The sequence below is a fragment of the Carassius gibelio genome, chromosome A16 (assembly GCF_023724105.1).
Source record: "Carassius gibelio isolate Cgi1373 ecotype wild population from Czech Republic chromosome A16, carGib1.2-hapl.c, whole genome shotgun sequence".
Taxonomy (NCBI): domain Eukaryota; kingdom Metazoa; phylum Chordata; class Actinopteri; order Cypriniformes; family Cyprinidae; genus Carassius; species Carassius gibelio.
In genome coordinates, this window is record NC_068386.1 from 18198592 (window position 1) to 18211116 (window position 12525).

Below are 12525 nucleotides of genomic sequence, written 5' to 3' on the forward strand. Positions count from 1 at the left end.
GCAGTCTGTGAAGCAGGCATTATCCAGAATGCTTGTGACAGAGTAGAGTGGGCCTCTTAAAATAAATGACTGAAAAAATATATTATCTTTATTAAATGCTGATGATTTCTGTATAAATATTCAAATAAATTAGTTTAAAATAAAAGTAATGAACTCTATATCCATGGTTTTTAATACTCTCAGGAATAAATTGACCTTGTTTGTCCAGCATGTTGGGAAATTTCAGATCAATGAGCAAACTTTGAAATACATCTAAACTAGATACCAATGAAGAGAAACACTTAATTGGGAGAAATTTCCATTTCTTTCCTTTTTTTAAACATAAACCTGTAAAGGAAGAATAACAGATTTATGATGTGTTTCCTAATGTAGGTTCATAGCAAATGTTGAACGTTGAACCTTTTTTTCACTTTTAAAATAAGCAAAGAATTGATATTTATTGTCACATTGTCCATTTTACATGTTGATTAAAAAATGAACGTAAAAATAACAATATTAGTAACAAAATCAATAACAATATCAGTAAATAATTATACTGTAAGCAACTGTAAATGGCATCTATACTCATAACATAAATAAATGAGTGGACCTGCATCATGGGAGTGCAAATTATAGGAGTGACATCCAGTCTGTCCAGTAGGTGGAGACATGAGCTCTCATTTAATTTTAACTCAACACAGACCATAGAAGAAGAGCAGCAGGGGTACAGCAGAGCAGTTCTCTTTCAAGCATACATTTTGATGTCTCACTATAGGATATGCCCCTTCCGCATATTCCTTTGAAGCCCAATTCCATTGCACCAGCCCCAATAGGCTGGCAGACATGACGTTGCGTCAGGGAGTTGCTCCCTCCACTTTAAAATGAGTGACGCAACATCAATACGACATTTTGAAAACCTCTTCTTGCTTCACACCAGGAGCCTACCCAACTCAGAAACTGTAGCCACCAATTAATCTCCATGCTGGTTTATCATTTTGGTACTGTACTATAGTCGATTTGTTGGCCACCACACTGCTTTCACCTACCTGCTTTCATGCAGGAACAAGATCTCATGCAAAGACACACACCAGGTCTGCTCTGCATGTCTTGGGCTGAAACATGCCAAAATGACGATAAAACTTGAGGAGCCTCAATCGCAGCTTAGCACACCGAGTTAGCTTATCTGGCCAGAATCCCCTCATGTCAGCTAGCCCCGCTCCATTCCTGTGGAGCTGCCCACCATGGCAGCTCTACCATGGGGTGTAAAACTGGATGTTTGCGCCCCTCTGCCCAGTATCCTTAGCACGGACGAGGAGTAGGAGGACGCATTTGAATTTGAGAAAGAGGGGCAATCGGATTTTCTTCTCTCTGAAGATTATAAAGATTTCAAGGATTCCCCTTTCCTTCCCCCTGCGCAACCGGAACTTCCCTTTTGCTACAGCAGGATCCTCGGAGGGGGCAGTGGGGCACCATCCATTCACTTAGTGTGGATCTGCAAGATGTGTGCAAATGCACTGCGAAGAAACTTGGTATTCCATGGCCGAACGTAATTGCTGAAGCTGCAAAGTAGAGCTATGAATGTAAGAGGCTGCCGAGAGCTAAACAGGCAGCAAGACAACTTCTTCTTTTAATAACTTCTTCCAGACTGCCAAACTTCTTCCAACTTCTTCCAGAGCTTCAGGAAGAGGTTTCTGTCACCAGGAAGGACAATCCCCTCATGTCAGCTAGCCCCGCTCCAATTTCCGCCAATCAGGTATCCATTCCTGTGGAGCTGCCCACTATAGCAGCTTTACCGTGGGAGGTAAAACTGGATGTTTGCGCCCCTCTGCCCAGTATCCTTAGCACGGACGAGGAGTAGGAAGACGCATTTGAATTTAAGAAAGAGGGGCAATCGGATTTTCTTATCTCTGAAGAGGACGAAGATTTCAAGGATTCCCCTTTCCTTCCCTCTGCACAAAGGGAACTTAAGTCACCGCACATCTGCATCCAGAGCGCACAGCAGCCGAAAACCCAACAGTGCCATCAAAAGCGGACCGCTTCCAGTCAAGCATAAAGGAGCACGCTTACAAAGCAGTTGCTCTCTCAGTTTGGGCAATGAGCGCCATCTCTCTGCTCACCACCTACCAGGCGGAGCTGTAAGACGAGGTGTCTGCCATGCCATGTCAGGCAAAGAAGGTGGAAATCTGTATTGTCACAGATCTCTCTCCATCTTCAGAGATGTGCTGTTCAGGCTGTTGGAGCATATACGGAAGAATGGCTTGTGGATGTCTTGATCTGTTCACATCTCAGGATGATGACACATTCCACCGATAAAATTAATATCCCCAGCCATTCACAGAGTGAGGGAAGAGGGACTGAAAATGGTATTGGTTGCTGTGTGGTGGCCAGGGAAATCTTGGCTGGTGGAGATCATACATATGCTGTTTTAGGAGACATGGTTCCTGCCACTGCACAGCGATCTGCTGTCAAAGGCTGCGGGGGTGGGGGTGGTGGGGGGATGGGGTTCATCCTCATTCAGAATGCCTGGCACTGTGGGCCTGGCCAGTGAGTTGCTAATGTGGTTGGTCTACCAGACAGAATTCTAGAGCCCTGTCAACTCAGTCAATCTATGAATGTAAATGGGGCGTGTTTGAGCGTTGGTACGTGGCTAGACATGTTATACCCTTTCAGTGTTTGGTGGCAGTTATTCTATCTTTTCTTTAGGATGTGATTGATCATGGTAAAGTATCCTCAACCATAAAGGTGTTTCTGGCCACGGTGTTTGCTTGTCATGTAGGTTTTGATAATAAAACTCTAGGTCAGCATCCTTTGGAATGCCAGCTTATGAAGGGCATGCGTCGTACTTTACCAGTTTTAAAACAGATTTCTCCTTCATGAGATCTGGTTCTGGTGCTTGATGCACTCCATTTGAGCCACTACACAAGGCTGACCTGAAATTATTGTTGTTTTGGATGGTGCTGCTCTTAGCTTTGGCTTCAGCGAAGCACGTAAGTGAAATTCAAGCACTCTGGGCATGTATGCAGTTTCTTTTGCATATTCCAGTAAGGGTTTTACTCCTCCATCTGGTTTACATGCTCACTCAACAAGAGGAATGTCAACGTCATGGGATCTCTTTAAAGGGGTCACGCTACAAGATATCTGTGAAGCGGCGACACATTTGCAAGATTCTATAAACTGGATGTTACAGCTCAAACATTTGCATATGCTGTATTGAGTGTTCGATCTTGAGTGTTCATTTAACCAGGGCTATAATAGTTTCTTTGGTTGGCAGGAGACTTGAGACAGGCTATATGGCAATACGGGAGTTAGGATATCCCATATTTATGCTGGGTAAACACCAAAAGATAATTGGGCTGATTTTGGGCCGATTTTGCCCTTTCCGACAATCTTAGCTATGTCCCGATTATCTTGATGGTTCTACAGATTATCTCTTCTAGATTCTAGGTTCTAGATTTTCTCTTGGTGTAAAGTGTGTTAAGAGTGTCCAAACATGATCAGAAGAACGTCAGAACTGCCCTGATCATGAATCGTAAATATTAAACATTTACGATCTGAAATCCAGATGTGTGGGGGGATCCCAACATTACATGTTAAAAATGATTCCTAACACTATCATTGCAATTTCTTCCTGCATATCAACCGTCATGCTTATTCTGAAGTCTCTGAAGATTTTGCGAGATTTCCTTTGTTCACAGTCGAGACTCTGATCATGTGTGGTGTGCTGTCTTTGTCACATTGTGGAACACCACACACTATAGGAGCAGAACGGTTAAATCTAGGATTTTTTATCCTCGTGTTTGTGGTCTATCACATTTTGAAAATCTTATAAGATGTAAAAAATCTTTTGGTATGTACCCAGCATTAGACATCGAAACATTGAGAACAATAGGTTACGTGCATAATCATGTCTGCCAGCCTATTTGGTCTGGCGTAATGGAATTGGGCTTTTGAGGAATATGCAGGAAGGGCGTATCCCATAGTGCCCCCTTCCTCAAATCTTGCCCTGGAGGTCCAATGTGCTGCAAAGTTTAGCTCCAACCCTGATCACAGCCACCTGCCTGTGATTTTCTAATGATCCCGAAGACACTGATTTGCATTGATTAGCATGCTCAGGTGTGTTTTATTACAGTTAGAGCTAAACATTGCAGGAAAGTGGATCTTGAGGTCCAGATTTGAGGTTCCCTTTCAGTCTGTCACTCTCGATGCCACGTCGGTGACTCACCGGGTCCAAGTTACACTGGCCTGTTGCCAAACCCTCACCCTGTGGTCAGATCTTGTGTTTATCCAGGCAGGGGTGCCCCTAGAGCAGATCTCCAGGCCTCCGCCACCGGCTGGGGGGCCACGTGTGATGGGCATGCAGTCTCAGGGGTTTGGACTGGCCCTCAGCTGCAGTGGCACATCAATTGTCTAGAGTTGTTAGCAGTGCACCTTGCCTTGAACCGTCTCAAAGGTCTCTTACAAGGCAAGCATGTGCTGGTCCGAATGGACAACACGGTGACCATTGCATACATTAACCGACAAGGTGGTCTGCGCTCCCGTCGCATGTCACAACTCGCCCGCCACCTCCTCCTTTGGAGTCGGAAGGTTCTGAGGTCACGTCGTGCTGTTCACATTCCGGGCCTGCTCAACCATACAACCAATGAGCTGTCTCGAGCAATGCTCCCGGGAGAATGGCAACTCCATCCCCTGATGGCCAGCTGATTTGGAGATGATTCAGAGCCGCTCAGGTAGACCTGATTGCTTCTCCAGAGACCTCTCACTGCCAGTTGTCATACTCCCTGACTCAGCACAGACACACTGGCACACAGCTGGCCATGGGGCCTACGCAAGTATGCGTTTCCCCCAGTGAGCCTTCTCGCACAGACACTGTTCAAAGGAGCTAGTCTTGCTAATGGTGCCTGTAATAATAAAATCTCCATATTCATCCAGGAAGAAGGAGGCGAGAACCGGCGGACAATCAAATGACATTTTAATAATTCCAAAAATAAACGCAAAACAGCGCACCAGCCCCTCACGGACGACTGATGTGCATAAATAAAAAGCAAAACATAAAATAAGACCCAGGCCTGGTCCTCTCTCGTCCTTCACGGTCGTCACTCCAGTTTTATATCCTTCCATCTCCTCCGTGGGACTCGAGACCGGTGGTGGGTTGCAGGTGTAGCTCATTTCCAATCACTACACCTGGCCTCACTCCTCGTTCCCACGTCTCTCGGCCCCGCCCCACGGGTCACATCCCCCCTTCTCCCCTCACAGGCCGGGGGGGTACCCTCGAGACTGTGCTCTACTCCCCTTCCCTCTGGGGGGGACCACTCACGAGGACCTGCAGGAACCTGGGGGTAGGACAGACGAGGCGAGAGAAAAGGAGATGGAAGGGGGAGTGACGAGAGAGGGGAGAGAGGAAATAGAAATCCGGTTTAGATGCACTGCTGCTCGGCCCTACACCAACTTGGCGATCTCCTCCGCGGTGCCTGGCGGTGGCACTGGACAGCCCTCGGCGGACGGCACGACACTCCTCCACCGCCCGGTTGACGGCGACGGCTCCTCCGGTTTTGGGCAGCCGGCAGTAGTCCCCCGTTCCCTGCTCCTCCCCATTCCGGCGGATGGAAGCAGGCTCCGGCCCCCTGGCGAACGGCGCCAACTCCTCCGCTCCCTCACGGATGGCAACCGCCCCTCCACATCACGGGCGGCCGGCAGTGAGCTCACCCATCCCTGGCAACTCGCTCCAGCTCACCGCCTCGAGCGTCCATGGCGGCACACTCCTCGCCAGCTCGATGGCACCGTGGATTCACCACAGCGGCGAGGGATCTTCAGCAGCGCGTCCCTCCTTCTCCCGGGTTTCGGCACCACTGTAATAAAAAATCTCCATATTCATCCGGAAGAAGGAGGCGGGAACCGGCGGAAAATCAAATGACTACACCTGGCCTCACTCCTCGTTCCCATGTCTCTCGGCCCCGCCCCACTCGTCACAGTGCCGTATTGGCCCACTCGGACCTGGTTCACCGAACTAGTGCTCCTCGTGACAGTCCCTCCTTGGCCAATTCCTCTGAGGAAGGATCTACTGACTCAGAGACGGGGCACCATTTGGCACCCATGTCCAGACCTTTGGAAACTCAATGTTTGGTCCCTGTACCGGATGCAAATTTCTAGTTGACCTACCCCAAGAGGTAGTGAACACCATCACTTCGGCAAGAGCACCGTCTACGAGACACGCTTATGCCTTGAAGTGGAACCTGTTTGTCAAATGGTGTTCTTCTCGCCGAGAAGACCCCCGAAGATGCCCAATTGCAGTCATGCTTCCTTTCTGCAGCAAGGGTTGGAGCGAAGGCTGTCTACCTCCACCCTCAAAGTCCAGGTTGCCGCTATTGCTGCGTACTATGACCCCATCAATGGGAAGTCTTTGGTTAAGCATGACCTCAACGTCAGGTTCCTTAGAGGGGCCGGGAGGTTAAATCCTTCCCGGCCCCCCCTATACCCTCTTGGGACCTGACTCTAGTGCTTAAATCACTACAGCAGGGCCCATTCAAGCCTTTGCATTCAGTTGAGCTAAAGTTTCTTTCATTGAAAACTCAGCACCTGCTTTCACTGGCCTCCATCAAGAGGGTAGGGGACCTGGATGCATTTTCGGTTGACGATTCGTGCCTAGAGTTTGGGCCGGCTGACTCCCAGGTAATCCTGAGGCCCCGGCCTGGCTACATGCCCTAGGTTCCCACTACACCCTTCAAAGACCAAGTGATGAACCTGCAAGCGCTGCCCCTGGAGGAGGCAGACCCAGCCCTGGCTTTGCTCTGTCCCGTCCAAGCATTGAGATGCTACGTAGACCGGACACAAAGCTTCAGGACCTCAGACCAGCTCTTTGTCTGTTACGGAGGCCGGCAGAAGGGGAGTGCCGTCTCTAAGCAGAGGATGGCCCACTGGATTGTGGATGCCATAGCCCTGGTTTATCAGGCTCAGGGTGTGCCCTCCCCATTCAGGTTGCGAGCTCATTCAACTAGAAGTGTTTCATCCCCCTGGGCGCTAGCTCGTGGCACCTCGCTGACAGATATTTGTAGAGCTGCGGGCTGGGCAACCCCAAACATGATCGCTAGATTCTATAGCCTTAGTGTAGAGCCGGTATCCTTCTGTGTTCTCAAATCAAACGGGTAGTGGTGCTGAGAGGCCCCAGTTAGTGTCGGCTTGCTCAAACTGCTCCAGAGTGTCCATACTGTAGACCCTGTTGAGATTCTCCATCACCCTAGGCAGCTGGATGTGGTGGAACGTCCGGCACCAGGCCTTCATGATGAATCCATGAGAACCATGGAAGGACGGGTGTTCATATTGAGACCTAAACAGTACTTGTATGTGTATAGTCCACAGTATAGCCTTAGTCTTTCTGGAAGAATTATAGGCAACGAAGTAGTATCTTGAGGCCACGAGTTACTTATCTTGAGGCCACGAGTTACTTATCTTGAATCTTGAGGCCACGAGTTACTTATCTTGAATCTTGATGCCACAAGTTACTTATCTTGAGACCACAAGTTAGTTATAATTTATTTAGGTGGGACCAGAGGGGCTCCGTAAAAATGAATACACATAAATATGTGTAAATAATTATTCAGTAAATATTTAGTTTCTTTTACATCATTTAATTTTTTATTTACAGTAAAAAAAAAATACAGTATATCATACTGTTAAATCTTTATTAATTTAAATCAAAATGTTTTAATCAATTGATCAAAGGTATTTTTAATCATTGTATTATTTACTATTTTATGAAATTATTTTTTAATTTGCTTTCATATATACATGCACCATGTTCCAAATTATTATGTAAGTCAATAAAAACATATGCAAGACATATCAGTAATTTCGGTACAATAAAGAGTGCAATTTTTGTTTGTGTTGTTTTTTACATCATTTCAGGTAACTAACATTTCAATCTCAGACTGGTTTGGTCAATAGTTTGTCAGGTCTTCTTAGGTAAATGGAAACCCTATTTAAAGAGGATGTTCCACATTATTAAGCAATGCACAGTTCTCGTGAAATATGATGAGGAAGAAAGATCTTTCTGAAGATGAAAAGTATGAAACAATGCAATGCCTTGCAAAAGGCATAAAAACAAACAATATTTTGCTAAAAGCAAATAGAGATTATTGAACAGAAAAGAATTGTGAGTGACTTACAGCATAAAAGATCTTGGTCAGATAAAGATTCTGTCAAACAAATGAACTCTATTACAATGCCAGCTGTAAAAAAGCCACTGCTGAGCAGCAGACAGGTGTTGGAAGCTACTGGAGTCGCAAGAATCTCTCCATGTAGACTGGCAGTTGTGTGTAAAGCTGTGTTTCAGTCACTGCTAACCAAACCTCATAAAGAGAAAACTGCACAGTGGCTGTACAAACACATTTTCAAACTGTTTAGCACCATGGTATTTATGTAGAATTTCACATTTTACAAAATATTGTTTTGATGCCTTTTACAAGACATTGCATTGTTTCATAATTTTCATCTTCAGAAAGAAGATACCCCAGGACTTCTAAAGAGCTGACATAACATTTTCCATCTCACACTTGTCTTGCACTTGCACAGATGTCTTATGTCTCATCTCATCTCTTGACAAACTTAAGCATATAATTCTACATAATAGTGAAAGAGAACACCTTAGTAGAGTAAAGCAAATAAAACTACTAATAATATGAATAGAAAATTTCATCCACACTGAGAGGGGTATCGGATGAGATTGGATCATGTCTTGATGACCTAAAGGTTTCTTATACATTTGGTCAATTCACTGTAGGTGGCACCATTTCCTGTAAAAAGGAAAACTGTTTAGTTTAACATTTAACATGATCTCTTGTCTCTACTGACTGAAATAAATTTTCATAGATTCCAGTTCTTTCTATAAATACTTAAAGGGATTGTTCATCCCAAAATTAAAAAAATCTTTAATTTACCTTGTCGTTCTAAACCTATGATAGGTAAAAATTGATAGCCTGAATGCACTGTAAGTCGCTTTGGATAAAAGCGTCTGCTAAATGCATAAATTTAATTTAATTTAATTTAATTTAAACCTTTATGACTTCACATTTCCTGTGGAACATTAAAGTAGAATTTTTCTGAATAATTTTCACACACCTCTTTCCAACAGCAGTTCATAGGGTGCTGCAAGAAAGAGTCCTAAAACCTGGAAAAAAAACAATTCCATTTACACTTCCAGCTCAATCATCCTGAAGTCAATAGGTTATTGTATTGTCAAGATTCAGTATTGTCCCGTTTCATTCTTTTTACATATTTTCTGCAATAATCCAGAAGCCAGTGTAAAGATCTTACTGACTGTTTGTCAAGGTAACTTCCAGTCTGGCTTACAAAGAACTGTTAAACTCCAAGAAAGCACTAACGAATGAATTAATGAATGTGATTACAGTTTTTTTCAATCGCTAACAAGCGCTTAACCATACTTCAGATACTTTTTCTAAACTCTTAACACAGACAAACACCTACAAAACACAATTGGCCAAATGGATAATTTTCTTCTCAAAAACACATTTTGTTAAATATATACTAAGTCTTCATTTCAAAATAGAACACATCTTTCTCTGCACACACCAACTTTACCAAAACACTGGAAATCTGACTCAAAATTAAATTATTCTGTCAAAGAATAACACTTGTTTTCACTTCAAAAGGTACATGCAGTCAATCAAAGTACACCAGGTTTCAAAATACTGGCTATTGTTCACATTACAAAAACTGCATAGACTTTTATGTTTCAGTTTTACAGGTATTTGCATGCAAAACATGCAATTCATTGTTTTACACTAATTTTCTTGGTTAGGAACCGTATGTCCAAATGTACAGTAATGTTCACATTCAAAAGCATTCCAGTAAAAAGCTATTTTTTTCCTTTACTGTTTACTGCAGGAGGTACAGTAGAAACACGGTATGATAGAACAGAAAAGGTTTGACAGTATTGCTTACAGTGAACAAAATATCCATGAAACACATAAGAGCATTCTGAACAAAAAACAACAACAGCAAAAAGCCCAGATAAAAAAGGGGGGGGGGGGTAAAATAAAAACAATCTCTCACTGCTCCTGCTCCTTTCACTGCTCCTCTCACTGCTCCTGCATCTCTCACTGCATCTCTCACTGCTCCTGCTCCTCTCACTGCTCCTCTCACTGCTCCTGCTCCTCTCACTGCTCCTCTCACTGCATCTCTCACTGCTCCTGCATCTCTCACTGCTCCTGCTCCTCTCACTGCATCTCTCACTGCTCCTCTCACTGCTCCTGCTCCTCTCACTGCTCCTCTCACTGCTCCTGCTCCTCTCACTGCTCCTCTCACTGCTCCTGCTTCTCTCACTTCATCTCTCACTGCTCCTGCTCCTCTCACTGCTCCTCTCACTGCATCTCTCACTGCTCCTGCATCTCTCACTGCTCCTGCTCCTCTCACTGCTCCTCTCACTGCTCCTCTCACTGCTCCTGCTCCTCTCACTGCTCCTCTCACTGCTCCTCTCACTGCTCCTGCTTCTCTCACTGCTCCTCTCACTGCTCCTCTCACTGCTCCTGCTTCTCTCACTGCATCTCTCACTGCTCCTCTCACTGCTCCTGCTCCTCTCACTGCTCCTCTCACTGCTCCTGCTCCTCTCACTGCTCCTCTCACTGCTCCTGCTTCTCTCACTTCATCTCTCACTGCTCCTGCTCCTCTCACTGCTCCTCTCACTGCATCTCTCACTGCTCCTGCTCCTCTCACTGCTCCTCTCACTGCTCCTCTCACTGCTCCTGCTTCTCTCACTGCTCCTGCTTCTCTCACTGCTCCTCTCACTGCTCCTCTCACTGCTCCTGCTTCTCTCACTGCATCTCTCACTGCTCCTCTCACTGCTCCTCTCACTGCTCCTGCTCCTCTCACTGCTCCTCTCACTGCTCCTGCTCCTCTCACTGCTCCTCTCACTGCTCCTGCTTCTCTCACTTCATCTCTCACTGCTCCTGCTCCTCTCACTGCTCCTCTCACTGCATCTCTCACTGCTCCTGCATCTCTCACTGCTCCTGCTCCTCTCACTGCTCCTCTCACTGCTCCTGCTTCTCTCACTGCTCCTCTCACTGCTCCTCTCACTGCTCCTGCTTCTCTCACTGCATCTCTCACTGCTCCTCTCACTGCTCCTCTCACTGCTCCTGCTCCTCTCACTGCTCCTCTCACTGCTCCTGCTCCTCTCACTGCTCCTCTCACTGCTCCTGCTCCTCTCACTGCATCTCTCACTGCTCCTGCATCTCTCACTGCTCCTGCTCCTCTCACTGCTCCTCTCACTGCTCCTGCATCTCTCACTGCTCCTGCTCCTCTCACTGCTCCTCTCACTGCTCCTGCTCCTCTCACTGCTCCTCTCACTGCTCCTGCTTCTCTCACTGCATCTCTCACTGCTCCTGCTCCTCTCACTGCTCCTCTCACTGCATCTATCACTGCTCCTGCTCCTCTCACTGCTCCTGCTCCTCTCACTGCTCCTCTCACTGCTCCTGCATCTCTCACTGCTCCTGCTCCTCTCACTGCTCCTCTCACTGCTCCTGCTTCTCTCACTGCATCTCTCACTGCTCCTGCTCCTCTCACTGCTCCTCTCACTGCATCTCTCACTGCTCCTGCATCTCTCACTGCTCCTGCTCCTCTCACTGGGCCCCTTGCTCTTACTCTTCCTCGTCCATACATTACAATGTTTGTCTTTTTCTGTTTCTGTTTCCAAAAATATCACTCTTCAAAGTCCTCCTTTTATTGTATAAGTGTCAATGTAATAGAAAAAAATAACCCCTGCCATTGAGTCTAAGCCAGATTGGAATCAGTTGTGGTTTGCCCAATTTACACAACATAAATCAGCTAAGATAAATTGTTTTTGAACTGATATCATTGCAGAAGCAGAGGTTTTTATACTGTATCTAAGGTTTGGAACATTGTTTTTGCTATTGTGGGATGTTGTGTGTTAACATTTGTAAATACTACAAAAACGATCCATCATTTTGTTGGGAGGTATAGCTTGTCTGTTCAGAAAATGTAAGCATTGTGGAAATGTGTTCAATGACTCCATACTGTGTGAAAACGACATGAAATGTGTGAATGGTATGGCCACAATAGACAGATGCTGTGCTAATTGTGTTTAGAGTTTTGAAAATGTGACAACTGCTTGGACAAATGCTTGTTAGCGACTGAAAAAAACTGTAATGCACTTTATTTTTGCTACGAGCTTTTAAAGTCACTGTTCACTGATAATATTCTCATTTACCATGCATTGTTTTGTTCATTTTTATAGCTTCTCAGCTGTAGCCACTATGAACCGCCATTCTGTGAATTACAGCAGCATGACATTTCATCATCATATACATTTATTTTGTTTGTTTGTTCTTTTTTCTTTCTTTTTTTTCCTTCCAAAAATCATATAGGTTTAGAACGATGTGAGGGTGAGGGTGAGCTATTCCTATGCTTAAAAAATGCTAACATTGTCTAATAACATATTAACAGACATTTGGCAGTTCCCTACAGTTTTACAGCATATAAAAGATTAACTAAAAGAAGCATTTTCACAGCCAAATCTGA